General features: G+C 41.2%; 1 protein-coding gene and 1 long non-coding RNA gene across 12 annotated transcripts in view; one reads left to right on the forward strand and one right to left on the reverse strand.

Moving 5' to 3' along the window:
* Window positions 1-13,105, reverse strand: part of LOC102155937 — a 48,206-nt gene extending 35,101 nt beyond the window's left edge. For 10 of the 11 annotated variants that reach the window (XR_005356539.1, XR_005356531.1, XR_005356532.1 and 7 more), the window contains exons 1-3: window positions 12,959-13,105; window positions 3,479-3,576; window positions 239-318 (exon numbers count right to left, since the gene is read on the reverse strand). This is a non-coding gene — a long non-coding RNA (uncharacterized LOC102155937). Of the gene's footprint in view, window positions 1-238; window positions 319-3,478; window positions 3,577-7,650; window positions 7,781-12,958 lie in introns of all 11 variants that reach the window. The other variant, XR_005356535.1, reaches the window with a different exon arrangement.
* Window positions 13,106-14,058: 953 nt separating this feature from the next.
* Window positions 14,059-22,420, forward strand: part of PJA2 (praja ring finger ubiquitin ligase 2) — a 68,368-nt gene continuing 60,006 nt past the window's right edge. Inside the window, exon 1 of the mRNA XM_038532170.1 lies at window positions 14,059-14,205. The gene's annotated coding sequence lies outside the window, so the exon portion shown is untranslated. The remainder of the gene's footprint in view (window positions 14,206-22,420) is intronic.

Consider the following 22,420-nt stretch of genomic DNA (forward strand, 5'->3'; position numbering starts at 1 on the left):
GAAGTAAGTTGTTTGAAGGTCAAAAATGTTGCAACTTAGGGATCCCTGGGTGGCGCAGCGGTTTGGCGCCTGCCTTTGGCCCAGGGCGCGATCCTGGAGACCCGGGATCGAATCCCACGTCGGGCTCCCGGTGCATGGAGCCTGCTTCTCCTTCTGCCTATGTCTCTGCCTCTCTCTCTCTCTCTCTCTGTGATTATCATAAATAAATAAAAATTAAAAAAAAAATGTTGCAACTTACATACATGATGAAGATAAAAAGAACTCCTGGTCAGAACTCCTGAGGAATCCTAGAAGTAATGTGAAACTCAAGCTGCGAATCTGAAAAGGAATGTAAAGTATTAACAAGTACTACCAATGTACCATCATCATTACCTAGAAATATTTTCCCCTTGCTTCTGAACATCATCCATTTTTATCTGGATTATAACAGCTCTTCTATCTGCCTTGTTTTTCTGGCCAGTGGAATAGATGAGTCATTTCACCATCTGGGCTAGAGGAAAGGGAGATGTATGGCTGAATAAAGCTGAATATTATCTGTGTAATGATGGCCCTGTGGTCCAAAATATCTCTCTTTCTCAGTGTCCTCATCCACACTTAGTCTCTCTCCAAAACAAAATTAGGGGGTATTCTACAAGAGCAATTTCTGGCTACTTATTCCCAGCTCTAAGTCAACATTTCCAAACTTTTGGTAATAGGAAGTCCATGCAACATTGACTTTTTGAAGGTTTGGTGATGGCTGAAAAGGTTGGATTAAATTAATTTAGCAAAACACATAGCAGCATTTTTTTTTTTTTGAAGTGCCATTCAGAATCCCCCAAAGCAAGATCAGCACTTGAGGAGGAAAATGCCAGTCTTTGCTTAGAGGTGGAGTTAGGGTTGACCAAATGCGTGTTTTCAATTTATCGTGTGTGTGTGTGTGTGCATGCGTGTGTGTACACGCATGTATACTCTGCTAAATACCAGGGTACAGTGGTGAACAAAGTAGATAGTTATCTTGTCCTCATAGAGTTTAAAGATGAGTGGAATCAAACATGTAAATACATACACATATATATCAAGGAATCTGAGACCTCTATTTAAAACCTAATGGGAGGGGATCCCTGGGTGGCTCAGCGGTTTGGCCCCTGTCTTTGGCCCAGGGCGCGATCCCGGAGTCCCGGGATCAAGTCCCACGTCGGGCTCCTGGCATGGAGCCCGCTTCTCCCTCTGCCTGTGTCTCTGCCTCTCTCTCCTCTCTCTATGACTATCATGAATAAATAATTAAAAAATTAAAATAAATAAATAAATAAATAAAACCTAATGGGGATGCCTGGGTGGCTCAAACTATTAAACCTCCAACTCTCGGTTTTGGTTTGGGTCATGATCTCATGGTTGCGGAATGGAGACCTGTGTTGAGCTCTGCACTCAGTGTGGAATCTGTTTCGGATTCTTTCTCCCTCTCTCTCCCCCTCCACTCCTCCCCACTCGAACTCCTCCTCTCTCCATCTCTAAAATGAATAAATAAAATATTTTTGAAAACTAAAATAAAAATAAAACATTACAACGCCAATTGTCAAATTTTGCTTCTGTAAGATTACTTTCTTTTCATAAAGAGTTAATGCAAGCCATATGGTTCATAGCTTTATATTGTTATATTTTGTATGTATAGCCATATGCTCTGTTTTCAATTTTTTAAATATGGATAAGAATTTCGTAGAAGAAACAAACTTGCTAATAAAATAGAAGCCTGAATACGGACATGCATTGCTGAGGAAAAGATAGAGGTTATGGTGAATCTGTTGATCAAGATATATGAGGTACAGTTGATGAAACTGGTAATGCTCAGCAATAAAAATAGATGACATAAGTGTATATAGAATTTCAGAAATTTAGAGATGAAAAGGATCTTATTAAGATAATAGTCCAAATATTTCATTTTGCAAAAAAGAATAATATGATAACGTTTTTTAGGTTATGGAATTAATCAGTAGAGGAATCAGGATTACAACTGAAATCTCACAACAAGTCACTGTTCTTTCTCCAATATCATTCTAAATTTCCATGGCAGCTGGTTTCCGATTTCAAAATGGCTTTTGTCATCAATCAATCAATCTCATGATCATCATCACTTAAATTTATTGAATGCTCACTATGTGCTGATTACTGATTTAAGCACTAAATTATCTCCTTATACTTTACAATAACTCTTTAGCTTAAGTGCTGTTACAATCTCATTTTTTAGATGTAGAAGACAAGAAGTAAAGAGGTCTTTCAGCTACTAGGAAACAAAACCGAGGTCAAATATTGGTCTTACCCCAGTAGTTAAAACTTTTAACTACTCTTAACTACTCTGCTCTATTCTGAGTAACTAGAGTCATCAGTTCTAAGTCTCATGGGCAAATGTTATAAGAAGAAAATTTTCATCTAATTTAAGGAGAAAATTTCTAAAAAAACAAAAAAAAAGGAGAAAATTTCTAATATTCCACTTCTGACAATTTAGAATTGAAATGAAACCCTATTTCAATGAGCTCCCCCAATACTATAAATGTTGAAATGGATCTTGGGGAAGGACTTCCGCATTAAGTAGGAAGCTGAACCAGTTGGTATCAGCTCTCCCTTCTAAACCTTCAGATTTTTTGTATCTTTTCACTAATTGTGTGACAGTGTTGTAGATCTCAAAGCCTGTTTGTTCATTTTGCAACTATTAGACTTAGAAGAATGTATTTTCTAAAGGTATCTAAACATTCACATTTCCAAAAGTTATACTGAATGTTGGTTCCGAATGTTGGTTCCAAACTTTGGCTGTGGGCTCTGAAGTGTCATTTCTTTTGAAGCCTCTGTCTTTTCTTTTGGCTGCCCCAATCTTAACCTCCTTCCTATTTGAGGAATTCCCTACTATATATATCTTAAGGGGAGGCAGAGCTTCCCATTGTAGACACAGAAATGTCAGGTATTTGCTTTCCTACTCTCCACTGGCACATGACTGGGGCTCCAGTTAACCAGGTGCCCTCTCTAGGGACTTTGACTCAGGAGCTAGTAGCTATAAAGAAGCAGTCAGGGAAGAATTTGTTTGTCAGCAACAGCAGCCAGTTCTGACTGCAGAATCGCCACAAGCACCATCCTGTGCTGCTGTAGGCTGTATCATCCGTGCTCAGTGGGGTCATAGCAGTTCCTCCCCAGCCTGGTTATTTCACATGCCTCAGGCTGTGATTCTGCATGCCCAGCCTCTGTTCTCACCGGTTTCCCAAGCTTGCTTCTCCAGTCTTCTCTACATGTCTCTACAGTTACCCAATATTTTTTCCATAATTTTCTTTTTTTCCCCTTAGTTAACTAGTTTTGGTGAATTACAATCTTAACTGATACAGTCCCCGTCATAAGAAAATAGGATCTATCGATTTCTGTTGAACTGTATATACTTCCCTTTACAAGTATGAGAATTGTTAGGAATGTAAACTCCACTATATTTCGTGCTCTGTGCCAGGCAATGCTAAAGGCATACCCAGGTGTATGATCCACAGGATGTCCTCTAGGCTGGAATGGTCTATTGCATCAAAGAGTATGTTTGAGCCAGTATGTTATCTCCTCTTCCTCCTGAATCTACATGAAAGTAATAATCAAGAAATTTAAAAGTGTAAGTCATAAATTATAAAAATAATTGGAGGAAGGATATAGCACATGTGAGATCTCAAAATTTTTAGAAAACAGAGATCAAATGCAAGAATTAACTGATTGGAGCCAGGCAGGAAAAAAAGCTAAATACTCAAGGATACTTGGAAAGAATTATTAAAGTTGAGGTGGGAAAGGAGCAAACTTAATCTCAGAGATATTTGATATTTCAGAAAACTAGGCACTGGTATGGAAAATAGGATTTCAACGTGTAACCGATATAAAAGTTTAACAATTTTTGAGATATTTTCCTTTGTATTGAACTATATCTTTATAATCTGCTGTGTACTTTACACTGCTGCGCACCTTAATTCAGAAGTGCCAAAAACAGGTGCTCAGTAGCCACATGTGGCTAATGGCTACTGTATTGCACAGTGTAGGGTCTATATGAAAGCTACAGAATGAAGATAAATAAAATAGTCAAGTATTTCTCTCCAAGACAAAAAGGTTAACTATGTGTTTTTTAAATTTTATGGAAATTCAATTAATTAACATATAATGTATTATTGGTTTCAGAGGTAGAGGTCAGTGATTCATCAGTTGCACATAACACCCAGTGCTCATGACATCACGTGCCCACCTTACTATCACCCAGTTACCCCATCCCCCCATCCCTACCCCTCCAGTCACCCTCACTTTGTTTCCTATGATTAAGAGTCTCTTATGGTTCACCTCCCTCTTTGATTTCATCTTGTTTTATTTTTCCTCTCTCCCCCTATTACCCTGAAGAAACAGGGTGCAAAATTTTAGCATTTTAGTATTGACAATTCTCTCAGCAAAACAGCTAGTGCTCCTCAAGGTGAGCTCTTCCCCTCGACAACACCCATTCACATTCATTGAACTTATAATTTACTTATTACTTTCAAGCCAGAGCACAAATCAAGGGTTATCGTGCACATGAAGAAAGCTTGTGTTACGAAAAGAATATTGATTTAAAAATACTGTAGATAACACTGAAGGAAATAGAGATACTTCAAAGAATGGAAGGGAACTTTAAAAACAACATAAACCTCTAATTAGAATCTTTGGGCTCAGTAAGATGGCAGTATTAGGAGTTTTATCTTTCCTCCACAGAACACTGATTTTTGACAACCACCCATAGATCAGAGTACCTTGGTAGGAGTCTAGGAGTCCAGGGGAGACAATGGAGCAAAAAATCCAAGAATGTGTGCGTTTAAGAGGTTAAGAAGAAACTTTACCGATGACATCCCTCCCCAAGGCAGCACAGCTCAGGGCCAAAAGAGACCTTTTAAATCTACAATTTCTCCCATTGGGGAAAGTGAGAACATAGTGAATGAGTACCTCTGAAAAATGGAATATTATTTTGCTTTAAAAATATAGAAATCCTGGGACTCCTGTGTCGCTCAGCGGTTAAAGCATCTGCCTTCGGCTCAGGGTGTGATCCTGGAGTCCCAGGATCGAGTCCCGCAGCAGGCTCCCTGCATGGAGCCTGCTTCTCCCACTGCCTGTGTCTCTGCCTCTCTCTCTCTCTCTCTCTCTAATAAATAAATAAAGAATCTTAAAAAGCACCGTAGAAACCCTGCCTTTTATACAACATGGATGATCCTAGAGGACATTATTCTAAGTGAAATTAGCTAGATACAGAAAGACAAATACTGTGTGATCTCACTTATATATGGAAACTCAAAAATCAATTCATAGTAACCAAGAGCAGGATGGTGGTTATCAGGGTGAAAGAATCAGGGTAAATTTGTCATAAGGTGCAAATTTTTAATTTTAATATAAATAAGTTCCAGAGACCTAAGCATGGTGACTATAGTTGACAATAATTTATTGCATACTTTAAATCTGCTGAGAGGGTATATCTCAAAAAAAAAAAAAAAAAAGAAAGAAAGAAAAGGTAACTGTATGATGTGATGAAAATGTTAAAAAGCTTGACTGTGATCATCATTTTACAATGTGTATATATAGCGAAACATCACATTGTATACCTTAAATATGTATAATTTCATTTGTCAGTCATACTTCAGTAAAACTGGGGAGGGAGAGAAACTTTGGGAAGATTCAAGAAAAGATTATATCCAAAAAAATAAGGGCAGTATGGCCTAAAGGAGAGAGAAAACTTAGAAATTAAAAATATGATGGCTGAAAAAAATAGTTCAATGTAAAGAATTAAAGTCTAAAAACTCTAGGAAAACTGAAGAAAACTAGAGAGGATGAAAAGGTTAGAGAAAAGAATTGCAAGCTATCTAAAACGCAAAGAAAAGAGAGGGGAAGAAATTAGCAATCTAATAATATAGAAAAATTTCTCTGGGCTCAAAGATTGAGTTCTATATTTATACAGAAAAAAATTTTACTTAATGCCTAAACAGATGAATCAAAATAAACCCACATTTAGAACAAATTGTTACAAAATTTTAGAGCAAAAATTATACAGAAAATGTGCTAAAAGCTTCCAGAGAGAAAAAAAAAAGCAGGTCATCCATTGTTGTTATTATTCATAATCAGTTTCAGAAAACTTAATACACTTTTGCAAGTTTAAGCAGAACAAAAGATTTATTGCATTATATAAAATGGCTGGTTGAACTGATGAAATAAGATTTAATCTGGGCATCCAAGAATGATCTCCCAAACCACACCGAAAAAGTGGGCCACCGAGAGAGCATCTGTTCTTGCCATCAGCAGAAACACAGCACCAACAGCTGCTGGGTGATCCAAGGAAACTATCACTGTAACCCCAGCTCCAGAACCCCATCACTTCCACCACGATCCACAGAATTCTAGACCAGGCACCAGTATCTTTTCACAGCTCACAGTGATCCTTCCAATTCCTCCAACCTGAGTTTGCAGCAGAAATAACCAAAATGGTAGAAGAGTGGCATTGACTTAAGACCCTCATTTTCGCCTTGCAAATCTCCCATGGACGTGGAATTGGCAGACTCCAAATCACACCCGTAACTGTAGCAGCTACAGGATCTAAGCGAAGTTCTAAAGGTTCTAATTTCTCCAACATAGAGGGATATGTTAGAAGGTTGTAATAAAGGCTGAAGGCTGAAGAAGCCAGTCATTATCGTCCATCATAGTATGGCCCCACGCTCGTTTTAGGATTAAACTTTTACACAAAAACAGCTACCATATAACGCCATTTAGTTTCTCTGGGAAAGGAGAGAACCAACATCTTATCAATCACCACACCTGCTTCTCAGTCCTATGTTGATGTGCAGACACCCAGTGGTTCTCAAATCCTAGCCTGATTTAGAATCCCCCGGTGGGTTCATTAACCACAGTGCTGGACCCCACTCCCCATGTTTCTGACTCAGTAAGACTAGGATACAATGTGAAAATTTGAATTCAGTTCCTAGGTGATGCTGCTTGTAAAGTTTCAATAGTATGAGAACCATAGGTGGAAATCATAGAATGAATAATGTCACCAGCTGTAATTGGTGGAGCATTTATAATTTCTTTTTTCAAGTACCTATTTCATGTTCTTTTCCTTCAATGAGGATGCGGCTGGTCAAAGCTCTTTGACTATTTGTGAGGATTCTCAGCATAAACTTGGAACCCATGATTGTAGACAGCTCCTCCTCGGCCAGCATGGGTCATTGAATCCCACTTAAGTACCTCGGGACACTGGGTGGCTCAGTGATTGAGTATCTGCCTTTGGCTCAGGTCGTGACCCTGGGGTCCCAGGATGGAGTCCCACATGGGGCTCCCCATAGGGAATCTGCTTCTCTCTCTGCCTATGTCTCTGCCTCTGTGTGTGTCTCTCATAAATAAATAAATAAATAAATAAATAAATAAATAAATAAATAAATAAATAATTTAATTAAAATCTTTAAAAGAAATAATAAATTAATTAAAATCTTTAAAAGAAATCTTTCCCCATCACCTCTTTCACCACTAGGTGGACCTTATGTCTTCAGGAAATACACTTCCAGGGAGTGTTTCATGACAGTTTAGTGTTTATCTGTTACATCACCTAGGGTTGCTTAATTAGGATGACCTTTTGTAACAAAATACTGTAAATTCATAGTACTGGCTTACCGGTTGGTCAGCAAGTGGTGAAGCAACTGATTTCAGACGCTGGAAAGATGGAGATCCGTGCTATGCAATCTCAAAGCATTTGATTAAACAAACAGCTATCACTGTGGTAACGTGGGATGTGGACAAAGTGCTCCAGGAAAAATGTTTTGAAAACAGAATGTTAGAGGTGTATCTTGTTACTACCGATTGTTTAGCAAAGTATGAGATTAAAGAGATGAGCTCAGACAAGAAATGGTTGTGTGCAAATAGGAATAAAATAGAGAAATTTGGGGGCAAAATAGAGAAATTTGGGGGCTGCAAATGATTGGAAAAATGAACTTCCACCAGACCCTGAACTGTAGATAAAAGACTAAGAAAAATAAAATAAAATAATAAAAAATAAATAAAAATAAAAGACTAAGAAAGGTTTTGATCGACACGGGACAATTCAGACTAATATTTAGGGGGGGAAATCCAGTTTAAGAATATAGCTTTCCCATCTAAACCTGACAGTCATCACTGTTAAATTGAAAGAGAAGCATGGAGGCTAAGATGTAAAGATTAAACCAGACTTGAGAATTAAATCTGGCACAGAACTTTGGATAATGGCTCCTATATCATAAAACTGCTTGGAAGAAAAATATCAGAACTTTTGTTAAGATTGGAAGGAGTTATATTGATAACTATTGAGTCTACATTAGAAATGCATTTCCCTGTTCAAACTTTAAAACAACCATTTGGTGGACTTCTGGTTGCAACCACACAAGTTAACTTTCATCAGACTAACTTTCCCACTTAAAGCAATTATAAAAACTGGGGAAACACGTAAAACAAATGTTTGAAGGCATTGAAGAGTTAGCAAAGCAAGTAGAACTTGACAGCCTGTGATTCTTGAGAGAATTTAAACCCCAAGGTGAACTTCACGTGACTCTGGCTTTTCCCCTGAGCATATACATCAAATTGTGGTATCAAGGACCAGAGTCCAAGCAGAATTTGGTTCTCTTAGTCCACGGTGGAAACAAGAGGTCAGAGTACAAAGTCGCCAAAATGGTGAAACTAGAATGGAAAGTCCCCAAAAGGAAGGAACTGCAAATAAGGAACCTCAAAATCTTCATATAAATTCCCTTAAAGTTATTGGCTGACTCTTAAATGATGCAGGCAAAGAGCAAGATTCCAAGAAACCAAGCAGAAAACAGTGACTGAAGATTATAAAGAACTAGGGAGAGGTTTCAGTCGTCATGCAGTCTGGGAGTCAAAGACAGGAATGTAAGTCCTGCCAAAAGACAGAGATCTTAGTAAATATCCCAGGTCTCCGGTTGAGACCCCAAAAGGTAACACTCTAAGAGTCAGAACCACATCCAATGCATAAGGGCTACATCCTACTAGGAAAGACAAAACCTAAGTGGAGTAGTCTAACAGAGCTTAAGACCGAGCTTCCAGGTTCAAGGTGACCTGCTGGTACATCATGATCACTAATAACTGTGTCCATGCTAGGCTAATAAAAAAACTCAGAAATCCTTCACATTCTTTTCTTCCACCCTTCCTTTATTCTATCGGCTAGATGGTGGTACTCAAACTTTAAATGAAAGCCACATATTGAAGATGATTGAGCTCAGGTCCCTAAATGTGAAGCAGAGCTTCCCGCCTGTCCTACTGAATGGGTGTTTAATAATAAATTAATTTATTACATAGTCTTGCATAGGTACCACTGAGTCCCAAGGATTTTAGTTGTTTCAGTGGCTAGAGTATCTTAAACAACCTAATATATACCTCGTATAACCTCTCTATCACCTCATTTAAATGGATGGCATAGTTTTAATTATATCTGGTTTTTTAGTTGAAGAAAGTTAGGCTCAAGACAATGGAATGACCAATGTAAACTAAGGTCATTCCGCTCATAAATGACAAGGCTAAGATTACATTTTCTATTTCTTCTTGAGTCAGTTTTTGTGGTTTGTGTCTTTCTAGAAATTCATCCATTTTTGCAGAGGTTTTCTAATCTGATAGCACACACATGTTCTTAGTTTTCCCTTACAATTTTTAAAAAAATTTCTGTAAGTTTAGTAATAACATCCCCTGGTTTTAGTAATTTGAGTATTCTCTCTTTTTCTTGTTCAGTCTAGCTAAAGGTTTGTCAATTTTGTTGATCTTTTTGAAGAACCAACTTTTGGTTTTGTTGAACACCAGACATTTTAAAAAGCATAATGTGGAGACTCTGAAAATCAGATTCTTCTTCCTCCTGGGGGTGTTTCATTTTTGCTGTTTGTTACAGTTGCTTTTGGCTTGTTTGGTGACTTTTCTGAACTAGCTGCATAAAATCTGTATTCTTTGTTGTGTGTGGCCATGAAAAGATTCTGCTTGGTTAGCTTAGTGCTCAGCCTGTGATTAGACAGATTTCCTTACATGTCTGGAACCAGTGTGTCCCCCAGAGTTTACTGAAGGTCTCTGTGTGTTGTGGCATGGGCATGGCTTCAACACTAGGCCAGGCATTGCCAGCTCTCCCTTAATCTTCATTTTTGGCTTCTACAGAGCCTCAAGGTCAGCATATGGTGAATGCTTCAGGCCTCCCTGGGTTTTTCCTGATCTTATGCACAATTTAGCACAGCCCTGCGCGTGTGTGTAGGTTTCTAATGTGTGTGGGTTTCTAGATTCCTATATGTTGGAGTTTTTCAAAATTCCTACAGATATTTTCCAACTTTTCACTCTTTTTGGTTAATCTGTTGTTTGTCCCAACTGTTTCCACTGCCTAAGGTGACTGAAAAGTTAATCGATTCCCTCTCATTCACGGTTTTTGACAAATGTATCTGGGGAAAAGGCTTTTTGCACTGGTTTGGCTCTGAATCAAGTCAAATGAAGACAGCCTTGCAAGTGAGATCTTCCAGGGAACCACCAGTTCGGTGAAATTATTCTCTTAGAATTAGATTTTGAAGGCAGTCCAATCTCACTCGGCTTCATTAGGTGGCTGCCCGGCTGCTGGTTTTCACCATGATCGTGGGCTGCTGCTTTTCAATGCAATAGCCGAGCCGTAACTGGGGGGACTAGGTTAAAAGAAGTCAAAACAGCACAAAAGCTTGTTGCTTTACTGAGAGACCCAGCTGTTTTCTTGAATAAATGCTTCCTGGATTGCTGCAAGCCTTTGGTTAATATCCAGAATTTGGAAAACCTTTATTCTGACAATTTTGCCAGTTTTCTTACTGCTTTAGTGGAGAAAAGAACTTTCAGAGGTCCTTATGCCTCTGTTTTGCTGATGTCACTTTAAGGCTATATAATTAAAACTCAGGCCCTCTCACTCTTTGACCAGTCAGTCCTCTGTCTATGATACCTGTGGTCATAAAACTTTACATGCATCTGAATCACCTGGAAGGCTCAGTAGGCTATAGATTGCTGGGCTCCACATTTAGAGTTTCCAATTCAGGTCTGAGGATGGACCTGAGAATGTGCATTCTTAGAAAGTTCCCAGGGATCCCTGGGTGGCGCAGCGGTTTGGCGCCTGCCTTTGGCCCAGGGCGCGATCCTGGAGACCCGGGATCGAATCCCACGTCGGGCTCCCGGTGCATGGAGCCTGCTTCTCCCTCTGCCTGTGTCTCTGCCTCTCTCTCTCTCTCTTTGTGTGACTTTCATAAATAAATAAAAATTAAAAAAAAAAAAAAGAGAGAAAGTTCCCAGGTAATGCTGATGCTGTTGGTCTGGGGATCACTCTTTAAGAACCACTGTTTTACACCACTCCTTCAACGCGTTGCCTTAGGGGGTGCTTCTGAGTCTGGAATCAGTAGTAATTATATGTATAAGCCAGTAATATGTATTATTATCTCTACATTATACATAATAAAATAATACATAAGGTAATATGTATTTAGTACTTACCACATGGTAGGTATGATATGCTTTTACCTTTATTAGGTTTTTTAATGTATTCGATGACTCATGAGTAGACATTATTGCTTTCCCCATATTTAAATTGGAAATCAAGGCCAGAGAGGTAGATAGGTTGCCCAGAGGCACACAGACATAAACGCAGGAATTATTATAAGAATATGGTCTGTTTGATTCTAGAATACATGCTTTAAGCCTCCATGGCAGTGTTTCCCAAAGAGTAACATAGACCCTAATGCCTTGGATGACTTCAATTGGAACATGCATGCAAGATTAAAAACAATGACTCGTATAGCGAGAAAGTGATTCCTATTTTAGCTCTATTTTTCTATCTTTTGATTACATCATAATAAAAATGCCATTTGCATGCTTATCTTCAATACCAAGCTTCTTATGCTTGGTAACCTCCCTGTTTTAACAGGTTTAGAGTTTAGGCTCAGAGACATTAGTAGGCAACAGTTTCTAGCTGTCATTTAAAAGATTGTTTCGTCCACTTTTCTTATGGTTACTTTCAACCTAGGTGGATGATGGGGGTTTTCCATCATAGTCCTTTTACAAAGTTTCCCCTCTTAAAGAAATTGAAGAAAAAATACATTTATTTAAAGAAAATAGTAAATAATACTGTGAATCGTATACACAGATATGGTATGAAAAAGATTGAAATTTGAGAAACCTTGCCCTAACCAACATATTAGTATATCCAAATGGATCAATATGCAACATCCCAAAGGGAGATTAGGGAAGTGTGATTAAAATATAAATTGTGTTTCCAAGAGGGAAAGACTTGGATGGAAAAAGAGCCACAGCTTCTAGAGCAACATGTGTAAAGCAGAGAAATACCAAGTGGGAAATGCTTTCTTGGATTAAAAAAAACAAAAAAACAAAAAAAACAACAGTACTACAAGGGTGGGCTGAGAATTAGATTTGATTTCACAAAATATCTATATAGCAAATCGTCGTAACTGAAGTTCTCATAGTAAACCTTGGATAATTTGTTTTAATCACAAAAGTCCCGGTTCTCGGCAGATTTTGCAGTTGCCAGGGGCAGCGCAAGAAGTAAGCACAGGGTGTTATTCTGTATGTTGGCAAATTGAACACCAATAAAAAATAAATTTATTATCAAAAAATAAATAAATAAATAGTCTTTCTATAAAAAAAAAAAAAAAGAAGTGGGGCTCTTCGTTCTTGGGGAGAGGGATGCGATCAATATACCCGAGCCCCGGGCGGGTACGTGGTGGGGCGGAGGGGGCTGGGTTGGGGACTAAGGTGGGAGGAGAGCAGGACCGTAACCGGAGAAGCAGACACGTTCAGGAGAGGGGGGGGAAAAACAAAATTAAAAAAAAAAAAGGAGGTGTGCGGGCCGAAGAAACCACTGAGCATCACGGCATGATTCAGTCAACTGTTACCCGTGTTTAAGTTAAGCAGAAGGCCCCGGGACTACAGCTGTTGTATTTACCGTCGGGCAGGTGATGGGAGCTGGTCCTTCTGGGCTGCACAGCCCCCGAGCCTCCCGGTGCAAAGTGGGAGGGGGGTCAGGACCGGGCTGGGGGCGGAGGGGGGCTGGCAGGAGGCCGAGTGCCCCGTCCCCACCTGGGCGGGGGGCGCAGGGGGCCGCAGCGTCCCCGCGGGGAGGGGGAGGGGAGAGGCGAGGCCGAGGAGGGAGGGGAGGGGATGGGGAGGGGATGGGGAGGGGATGGGGAGGGAGCGGGAGGCCGAGTGCCCCGTCTCCGCCTCCCCCAACCTGGAGGGATGCGCGGCGGCCGGAGCGTCCCCGCGGGGAGGGGGCGGGGCAGAGGGAGGGGAGGAGGGGGGGGGGGAGGGGGGGGCCGGGAGGGGTTGGGAGGCCGAGTGCCCCGCCCCCGCCCCCCCACCTGGTGCGGATGCGCGGCGGCCGAGCGTCCCCGCAGGGGGGGCTGGGGTGGGGTGGGGGGGGGTGGGGGCGGGGCCCGCGGAGCGCGCGGGGAGGGGGGGCGGGGGGCGGCCGTGCCCGCGCTCGCTGTCGCCCCGCCCGGCTCCGAGCGGCAGCGCGCTGGCCTCCAGCCCGAGCCGGTCACCCGGGCGCCCAGGCCTCCGCGGCTTAGCGCTGAGCGGGAGCGCGCGGCCGGGGCGGCGTCGGGGTCCCTGCAGCCCGGGCGCTCCCGCCCCATCGCGGAGGCCCCGCCCTGTCTCGCGGCCCGAACCACAAAAGGCCGCGCGCCGAGCCCGCCCCGCCCCGCGCCGCCCCGCCCCGCCCCACCCCGCGCGTCGCAGTGCCGCAGGGGCCTCGGCCGGGCCGGGGAGCGCAGCCGCAGCCTCCCGCCCGCCGGCCAATCGGCGGCGCCCTCCTGGCCCGGGGCGGTCTGCGGCGCCGGCTCGGGCCGAGTCCCTTCCCCTTTCTCTGCCACGTCCCAACCGGTGACGTGAGCCCACTCCCCGGGTCCCCATTGGGCGCGTGGACTTTTCCTGCAGAGGCCCTGGGCGCCGATTGGCCGGCACCGCCCGGGGGCGGGGCTTGCGTGCCCGCCTCCTCCGCCTCCGCCGCGGCGCTGGGGGCGGGACGCGCGGCCGCCGCCGCCTCTGCTTCCGCCGCCGCCGCCGCCGCCGCCGCCGCCGCCGCTGCCGCCGCTGCGCGTTCCGCGGGGGAGGAGTCGGAGGCGGAGAAGAAGGCGGTGGTGGCGCTGAGGCTCGGGCGCTGCCGTCGCTGCGGGGCCGCTGCACTGTAGGGTGAGCCGTATTTCCTTTTCTTTCCTCAGGCCGAGCTGTAGTGGTGCGGGGAGCGCGGGGGTCGGGGCGAGGGCGGCGGCGGCGGCGCGGCGGGGGCGCGGGGGGGCGGGGGAGGCGCGGGAGGCGCGGGGCCTGCGTCCGCCGCCGGCCATGGTGGGTGGGGTTGGCGGCGCCACGGGCCCGGCCCCGGCCCCCGCCCCGGCCCCCGCCGCCGCCGAGTGCTGCCCGGCGGCCCGCGGAGCCCCCGCCGCCCCCGCCCCGCCTGCCGTTGCGGCCGCTCCCCGCCGGGCCGGCCCGCCTCCCGGGGCCCTCGGCCGCGCCGACCCCCGCGCGGCCCGTCCCCCCGAGCTCCCCCCGTGCTCCCGCCGGTGCTCCCTCCGTGCCCCCCCGAGCCCCCCCCGTGCTCCCCCAGCTCCTCCCCCCGTGCTCCCGCCGGTGCTCCCCCGGTGCTCCTCCGTGCTCCCCAGCTCCCTCCATCTCCCCTTGGTGCTCCCTTCAGTGCTCCCCTGGGTGCTCCCCCTAGCTCCCCCAGTGCTTCCCCCGCTCCCCCCCGTGCCCCCCCATGCTCCCCCAGCTCCCGTCGGTGCCCCCCCGCCCCCCAGCTTCTCCCCAGCTCCCCCCCCGGTGCCCCCCGTGCCCCCCCGTGCCCCCCGGTGCCCCCGCCGCTCGCAGTGTCAGGCCGCGCTCCCCCGCCCGCCGCCCGCCGCCTGGAGGCCGGCCTCCCGCGGATGGCTGCTTGCTAAATCATTTTGCGCACCTTCGAAATGCCGAGTTTAAAGCCGCCCGAGGACCAAGTTGAAGAAAAAAGGGAGGACGTAAAATACTCTTTTTTTTTTTTTTTTTTTGCAAAAAGGAAGAATAATCTGTTGAGGAGACTTCCCTCGCCAGGCATTAAATTTTTTTTTTTTTTTTTTTTTTTTTGCTTCCCGTATGCACGGGCCCTGCTTTGAGTCTGCTGCCTCTGTGAACTTTATGTTTATGTAGGTTTGTTTTTTTTAAGGCTTTCTGTATTTGCTTTTTTTTTTTTTTTTTTTATCATGACCTATTTGGTCAAATTTCCTTAAAATGGCAGTCCCCTCTGCCGAGGACTCCAGATCATTCCAAGAGCATGTCAATAAATATGAAAATAACAGAAAGAAGCGTGTTAACGATTTGTAGGTTTTTTTGTGTTTTGTTTTTTGTCTCATAGCATCCATCCCATTTTTATAGGAGATGACTCTAAGTCCTGAATATTGGCCCCAGACACGCAAGCTCGATGTAAAATTGGACAATATAAGGAAAAGGCCTATGGAGCAAGACTTGGACACTTGTCATCCTCCTGTCCTACTCCAGTCTCTGAAGTTAGCCATTTACTGGGCATTTTTAGAAACGCATTTTTAAACACATACATATAAAGTCGGGGTTCAGGGGCGAGGCGGGAGGAATACCAAACACCTCGCTGCGTCCCTCCTTCCTCTCACCTGCCCACGTGTCTGGCCCACCTTGGTTTGTTCTTTAGGGCTCTCTCTGATAACTTTGTTAAGGGTAAGCGGTATTTCATTGGTTTGGAGGAGCTGGGATTATTTGACCTATTGAAAGACATTCGATTAGTTTCTTTTCGCTGTCAAATACTGCTTTATTTGAAGACAACTTTTTAATGCATTGATTAGTTTTTAGTTGCACACTTTAAACCTTAAAATTTTTTAAAAAAATTCCAACAGTTGGAGGAATGAACGTAAGGTAAATAGTGCAGCACCCACTTCCCCTTCTGGTCCTGCCTTTATTCTAAAAGTCACCTGTTAGGGAAACGTCCTCTGTGTGTGATCACTTCTGGAGCATAGATTCCCTCCAAATGGAGTTCCTGCGTTAAATGGTATGCATGTTTTAAATTTTGATGACCGTTTTTCCCTCTTTCCAGAATTATTCTTGACTGTTTCTTATGCATTTCTTCCCCAGATGAACTTTAGATGCAACTTACAAATTTTTAAAAATCCTTAGTTTTTTATTTTCTTTTTTTGAATGTGACATTGAAATTTTAGATGGATTTGGGGCAAACTGACCTTTGTAATACTGAGCCTCTCCCCCAGAATATGTGCGTGTATGGTGTGTCTTTCCCTTTTATTCACATCTGGCTTTATATCCTTAGTTTGGGTTTTATAGTAGTTGTGTCCCCGCCCCCCATACTATGGCATTCCTTCCTAGTAATCCTGGCTAGAGTGTGATGTGATTTGCTCTGGTGGATAGAAACTTGCAGGAACATTTTCTCTCTCTTTCTGGTTATAGGAAAACTTACGGATTTTTTTTTTTTTGTTTATCATGAATCTAATCACTTTTGAGTTGGTGATTACCTAGAAGTGTTCACACCTTTCTGGCTTTCTTTTCATTTTTTTTATAACGTATTTTCCTCATTGCTTTGGCTAGCGTACACTTGCGGTATAATTTTGAAGAATAGCAGTGGTGGCTAAAAATGTGGTGTTGTTTCTGACTTTGAGGGACTGCTTCTGATGTTTTAGCATCCATTAACGATGTTTGCTGAAACTTTCTGTTAAACGGGAAATGTTAAGTTAAAATATTTTCTTCTCTTTTCGGCTTTCCAAGATGATTTTGTTGTTGTCTTTAATTTCTGATGACATTTTTAAAAACCGTAAGTGGGTGTTGAATTTTATTGATGGTTTTGACTTTTGAGTGGTTATGTAAGGGCATCACCAATCTCCCTGGTTAGTATTTTCCCAAGAACGTTCTGTTTTATTTTTTTTTTATTTTATTTTTTTTTAAGATTTTATTTATTTATTCATGATAGACACAGAGAGAGAGAGGCAGAGACATAGGCAGAGGGAGAAGCAGGCTTCATGCACCGGGAGCCCAACGTGGGATTTGATCCCGGGTCTCCAGGATCGTGCCCTGGGTCAAAGGCAGGCGCTAAACCGCTGCACCACCCAGGGATCCCGAGCGTTCTGTTTTAAAGAATCAACTTCATGAAGATAATTTACATGTAATAAATGTTTTAATTTAAAACACACAGTTCAGTATGTTTTGACAAATATGTATATCCTTGTCACCACGACCACATTCAAGACTAGAATGTTTGCATTACCACGGTCAAGATAGAGGATATTTCTGTCATTCCCAAAAGTTCTCTTCTGTCCTCTACAGTAAGAGACATTTGTACCCCTCAGCCCCATGAAATCATTGTCCTCTCTTCCTCACTCTAAGTTGGTTTCATTTGTTCTCAAATTTCATATAAATGGAATTATATAATATGTACTGTTTTGCATTTAGTTTTTTTTCTCTTGACTGATGTCTCTGAGAATCATACATGCTTTTGTTTGTGTTTAACTGGTTCATAGCTTTTTATTGTTGAGTTGTAGTCCATGGTATTAACCACAGTTTGTTGACCATTTCACTTATTTATGGATATATTGATTGTTTCCGGTTTGGAGCTGTGTTTGATAAAGCTGCTAGCAATGAACATTCATTCATGAAGTTTTGTGTGAACACAGATTTTTGTTTCTCTTGGGTAAATACCTAGAAATGGATTTGTTGGTATGGTAAGTGGATGTTTAATATAAATAATAATAATATAAGTGGATGTTTAAATATAAAAACTTGCCATACTGTTTCCCATTTTACAGTTCCAGTTGCTCTATGCTCTCATCAACACTTGGGCATTTCAGTCTTTTTAATTTTAGCCCTCCCAGTGGGTAGGTAGTAGTATCACACTGTAATTTTAATTTGCATTTATCTGATGATTAATGATGCTGAAAATTTGGTCTTGGTCATTGTGTGTCTTCCTGTGTGAAATATCTGTTCAAATCTTTTGCCCATTTTTAAACATTGTCTCCTTGAGTTGAAAGAATTCTTTATGTATTTTTTTGTGTAAGTCCTTTGACCCACACAGACAAATACATACACAGCGCAGTCGGAAGCTTACTTTTTTATTTTCCTAACTTTTCAAAGTAGAGGAGCTTTTAATTTTGATTAAATTCAGGGAGACCTGGGTGGCTTAGTCTAAGTGTCTGACTCTTGGTTTCAGCTCAGGTCAAGATCTCAAGGTCATGAAATCCAGCCCCGTGATGGGTTCTGGGCTCAGCCAGGAGTCTGCTGGAGATTCTCTCTCTCCTTCTTCCTCTCCCCCTCCTGCTTGCGCTTGCTCTTTCTCTCTCTCTCTCTCTCAAATAAATCTTTAAAAAAAAATCAGTTCATCAGTCTTCTTTTATGATTTGTGTTTGTGTTCTAAGTTTCCTCGATGCAAAGTTGTACAGATCTCTTGTGTTTTCTTCTACAGGTTTTATAGTTATGGTTTTTATGACAAGGTGTATCCTGCATTTTGAGTTAGTTTTTGTATCTGGTGTGAGAAGGGTTAAGTCTCCTTTTCTCAGTTCTGGTACCATTCGTTAGGAACACTTTCCTTATTGAATTAACTTAGTCAAAAACCAGTTGACCATATGAGTCTATTTCTTGACTAACCCTTGATCTGTGTTATGTCATTTTGCCAATACCACATTGTCATGATTATTTTGTTACTTTATAATAAGTCTTAAAGTCAGGTAGTGCAAGTACTCCCAACTTTATTCTTTTTTTTTTTTTTTTTTGAGTCTACTTTTTTTGTTGTTTTGAAGTTTTTATTTGAATTCCAGTTAGCCTAAAGTTTAATAGTTTTGGGTATGGTATAGTGATTCAACACTTATGTACAATACCTGATGCTAATCACAAGTGCGCTCCTTAATCACCATTACCTATTTAACCCTATAACCCCTTCCCACCTCTCTCTGGTAACCATCAGTTTGTTGTGTATATTTAAGAATCTGTTTCTTGGTTTGCCCCTCTGTCTCCTTTTTGTCCCTTTGCTTCCTTCTTTTGTTTCTTAAATTCCACTTACGAGTGAAGTCATATGATATTTGTCTTTCTCTGACTTAACTATTTTTCAAAATCATTCTGGCTATTCTAGTTTCTTTCCTTTTCCATGAAATTTTTTAGAAGTGACTTACTGGTTTCCAGCTTTCTTTATTAGGTATAATAGGGCCTTTATCAAGTTATTATTATATATTAAGTACTTTTTTTTAGTACTTTTTATATATTGAATATTACCATATTAAGTATACCAGGCCTTTTATCAAGTTAAGGATGTTCCCATTCCTTTTCTTTGATTGTGGGAATTTTTATCAAGTGAACATTGAATTTTACTGTATTTATTAAGATAATAAATATTGCTTATCTTTTTGATCTGTTAATAAGATGAATTGCATTGCTTTTTTTCTAATGTTGAATAAACCTTGCATTCATTTAGCATTATATTATCATTTTCATAAATTTGTGGATTTGATTTACTCATCATAGTTTATTGAATACTTTTTTGTATTTATGTTCACTTAGGATGCTTTTTTGTGTAATTTTTTTGTGTTGGAATCATGCTGGTCTCATAGATTTTGAGGGTGTTTCTTCCTCTTATATTTTCTGAAAAATTTTGGATAAGAGTATTATTATTTTAAGATTTTATTTTTGAGAGACACAGAGAGAAAGAGAGGCAGACACACAGGCAGAGGGAGAAGCAGGCTCCATGCAGGGAGCCTGATGTGGGATTTGATCCTGGGTCTCCAGGATCATGACTGGACTGAAGGCAGGCACTAAGCTGCTGAGCCACCCAAGGGTCCCCCCAAGAGTAGTATTTCTTTAATAAATCTTTCTTGTTAGAGTGTGAAAGCTAACCCATCTAGGTCCAGAGTTTTTTTTTTTTTTTTCTTTTGAAAGGTTTTAAAAGATAAATTAATAGTTGTAAAATGATTAGGATTATCCGCTACTTCTTGAAAGGTTTTGGTTTTCGACTACATGAATCACTTGTACTCACTATACGAGCGTTAGTGGTTTGTGTCTTTTTTTTTTAAGATTTTATTTTTTATTTTTTTAAATTTTTATTTATTTATGATAGTCACACAGAGAGAGAGAGAGAGAGAGGCAGAGACACAGGCAGAGGGAGAAGCAGGCTCCATGCACTGGGAGCCCGACATGGGATTCGATCCCAGGTCTCCAGGATCGCGCCCTGGGCCAAAGGCAGGGGCCAAACCGCTGTGCCATCCAGGGATCCCGGTTTGTGTCTTTCAAGGAATTTATCTGTTTCATCTATTCATCACCAGAGTTGTTTCTTTATTTTCCTTTTAATGTCTGTAGCTACTATAGGGATGTCTTTTCATTTATTCCTTATGTTGGCAGTGTTTCCTCTCTTTTGTCTTTATTAGTTTGTGTCCAGGTTTACCAATTTCATTAATTTTTCCAAAGATTTAGTTTTTTGTTTTATTGCATTTTTTAAAAAAACCTTTTTGGTTTCATTGATTTTTGGTCTTTACTATTTCTATATGCCTTTGGTTTTAAATCCATTTTGTTAGGATTTCATAAGGTGTGAGCTTGGGTCCTTGATTTGAGACCTTTTCCTCCTAAACACTATATATTCCTACAACCTGTGTTATGTTGATATTTTCTGAATTCTTATGGGACTTTCACTTTGACCCATGGTTATTTAGAAGTATATTGTTTCCTTTCCAAATATTTTGTGATATTTGCCTATGTCATTTTGCAATTGATTACTATGCTTAATTTTTTGGAGGCAGACAACATACTTTTTGTATAATTTCCTTTAAGTTCTTTGCAGTTTGTTTTATGACCCAGAATATGGTCCACCTTAGTAAATGTTCCATATGTCCTTCAAAATAATGTGTATTTTGCTGCTTTTGGGTGGATTATTCTGTAAGTTCCGTATTTCTCGTTAAATGTTATATTTTACATTAAATATTGTATAATTGTCAAGTTGATTGATGGTGCTTATTAGGTTTTCTGTTTCCTTACTGAGGTTTTGTCTACTTGTTTTGTTGATTAATTCAAAAAGAATTGAAGTCTCCAAATATAATTGTGGATTTGTCTATTTTTCCTTTTCTAACACTTTTTGCGTCATGAATTTTGAAACTCTGTTGTTAGGTACATATATATTTAGGATTGTTATGCCTTGTTGGTAAATTGACCCCTTTGTTATTATATAGTATGCCTCCTTATTTTTGACATTATTCCTTCTTTTGCAGTCTCCTTTATCTGATGTTTAATATCACCACACTATCTTTCTTTTGATTGCTATTTGCATGATAAATCCTTTTACTTTACATCTGTAATTTTGTATTTAAAGTAGATTTGGCATAGACAGCCCACTTTTTTTTTTTTTTTTTTTTTTTTTTTTTTAAATCCATCCCTACAGTCTGGCTTTTTAATTAGGTTGTTTGGACCATTTATGTTTAGTGTAATTACTGATGTGATTGGATTTAAATCTATCAACTTAATAGTTTTTTATTTAACTTGTCTGCTGTATGTTCTGTTTATCTTTATTATTAGCTCAGTACTTGCACTTACTTTGGCTCCTTAAAAAATTTATGCTGGTTTGTCTGTGTTTTGTATCATACATCTTTAATTCCAGTCTATATTCAGGCAATATTACACAACTTTTTATATAGTGTCAGAGCTCCTCAACATTATATTGCCAGTTTCTTCTTAACTATCTTTTGCACAGCTATTGTCATCTATTTTATGCTGTAAGTTCACAACACCTTGCTAACTATGTTTGCTTTAGACCTGCATTGCCCATCATGTCACTAGCCAGTGTGACTATTTAATTTGAATTTAGAGTAGTTAATATTAAGTTTAAATTAATTTCCTATGCATTTTTAAGTGCATAGTAGCCACATGTAGCCTTTAGCTTTCAGATTGAACAGTGTAAGATGACTGTTTCCATCATCCCAGAAAGTTCAATCAAACAGTGAGTGCTCCTTCACATACTTCTGTTTTGAAGTAATTAAAAATAAGGAAAGCTATGTTTTACATGTATCTTCACTTATGTTTAAAGTTCCACATTTCATTGTAGAATCAAATGTCTGTTTTATACTCTTTCTTCAGTTCAAGTTTACTGGTAACATGTGTCTTGGGTTGGCTATAATGTACCCTTTGTTTTGTTTTGGTTCTTTTTGGAGAGTACTTTGCTGAGTATGGAATTTTTTGTTCGTGCTGTTTTTCTTTAAAGATGTCATGTATATTGTCTTTCTGCTTGCACAGTTTTTGATGAGAAGTCAGTTGTAATTCTTCATTCCTCTGTCTGCATCAAAAAATTTTTCCTTTATTTTTTTTTTAAGATTTTTTTATTCATTCATAAGAGAGCGAGAGAGAAGCAGAGGGAGAAGCAGGCTCCATGCAGGGAGCCCGACAT

The sequence above is a fragment of the Canis lupus genome, chromosome 3, assembly GCF_011100685.1.
Source record: "Canis lupus familiaris isolate Mischka breed German Shepherd chromosome 3, alternate assembly UU_Cfam_GSD_1.0, whole genome shotgun sequence".
Lineage (NCBI taxonomy): Eukaryota > Metazoa > Chordata > Mammalia > Carnivora > Canidae > Canis > Canis lupus.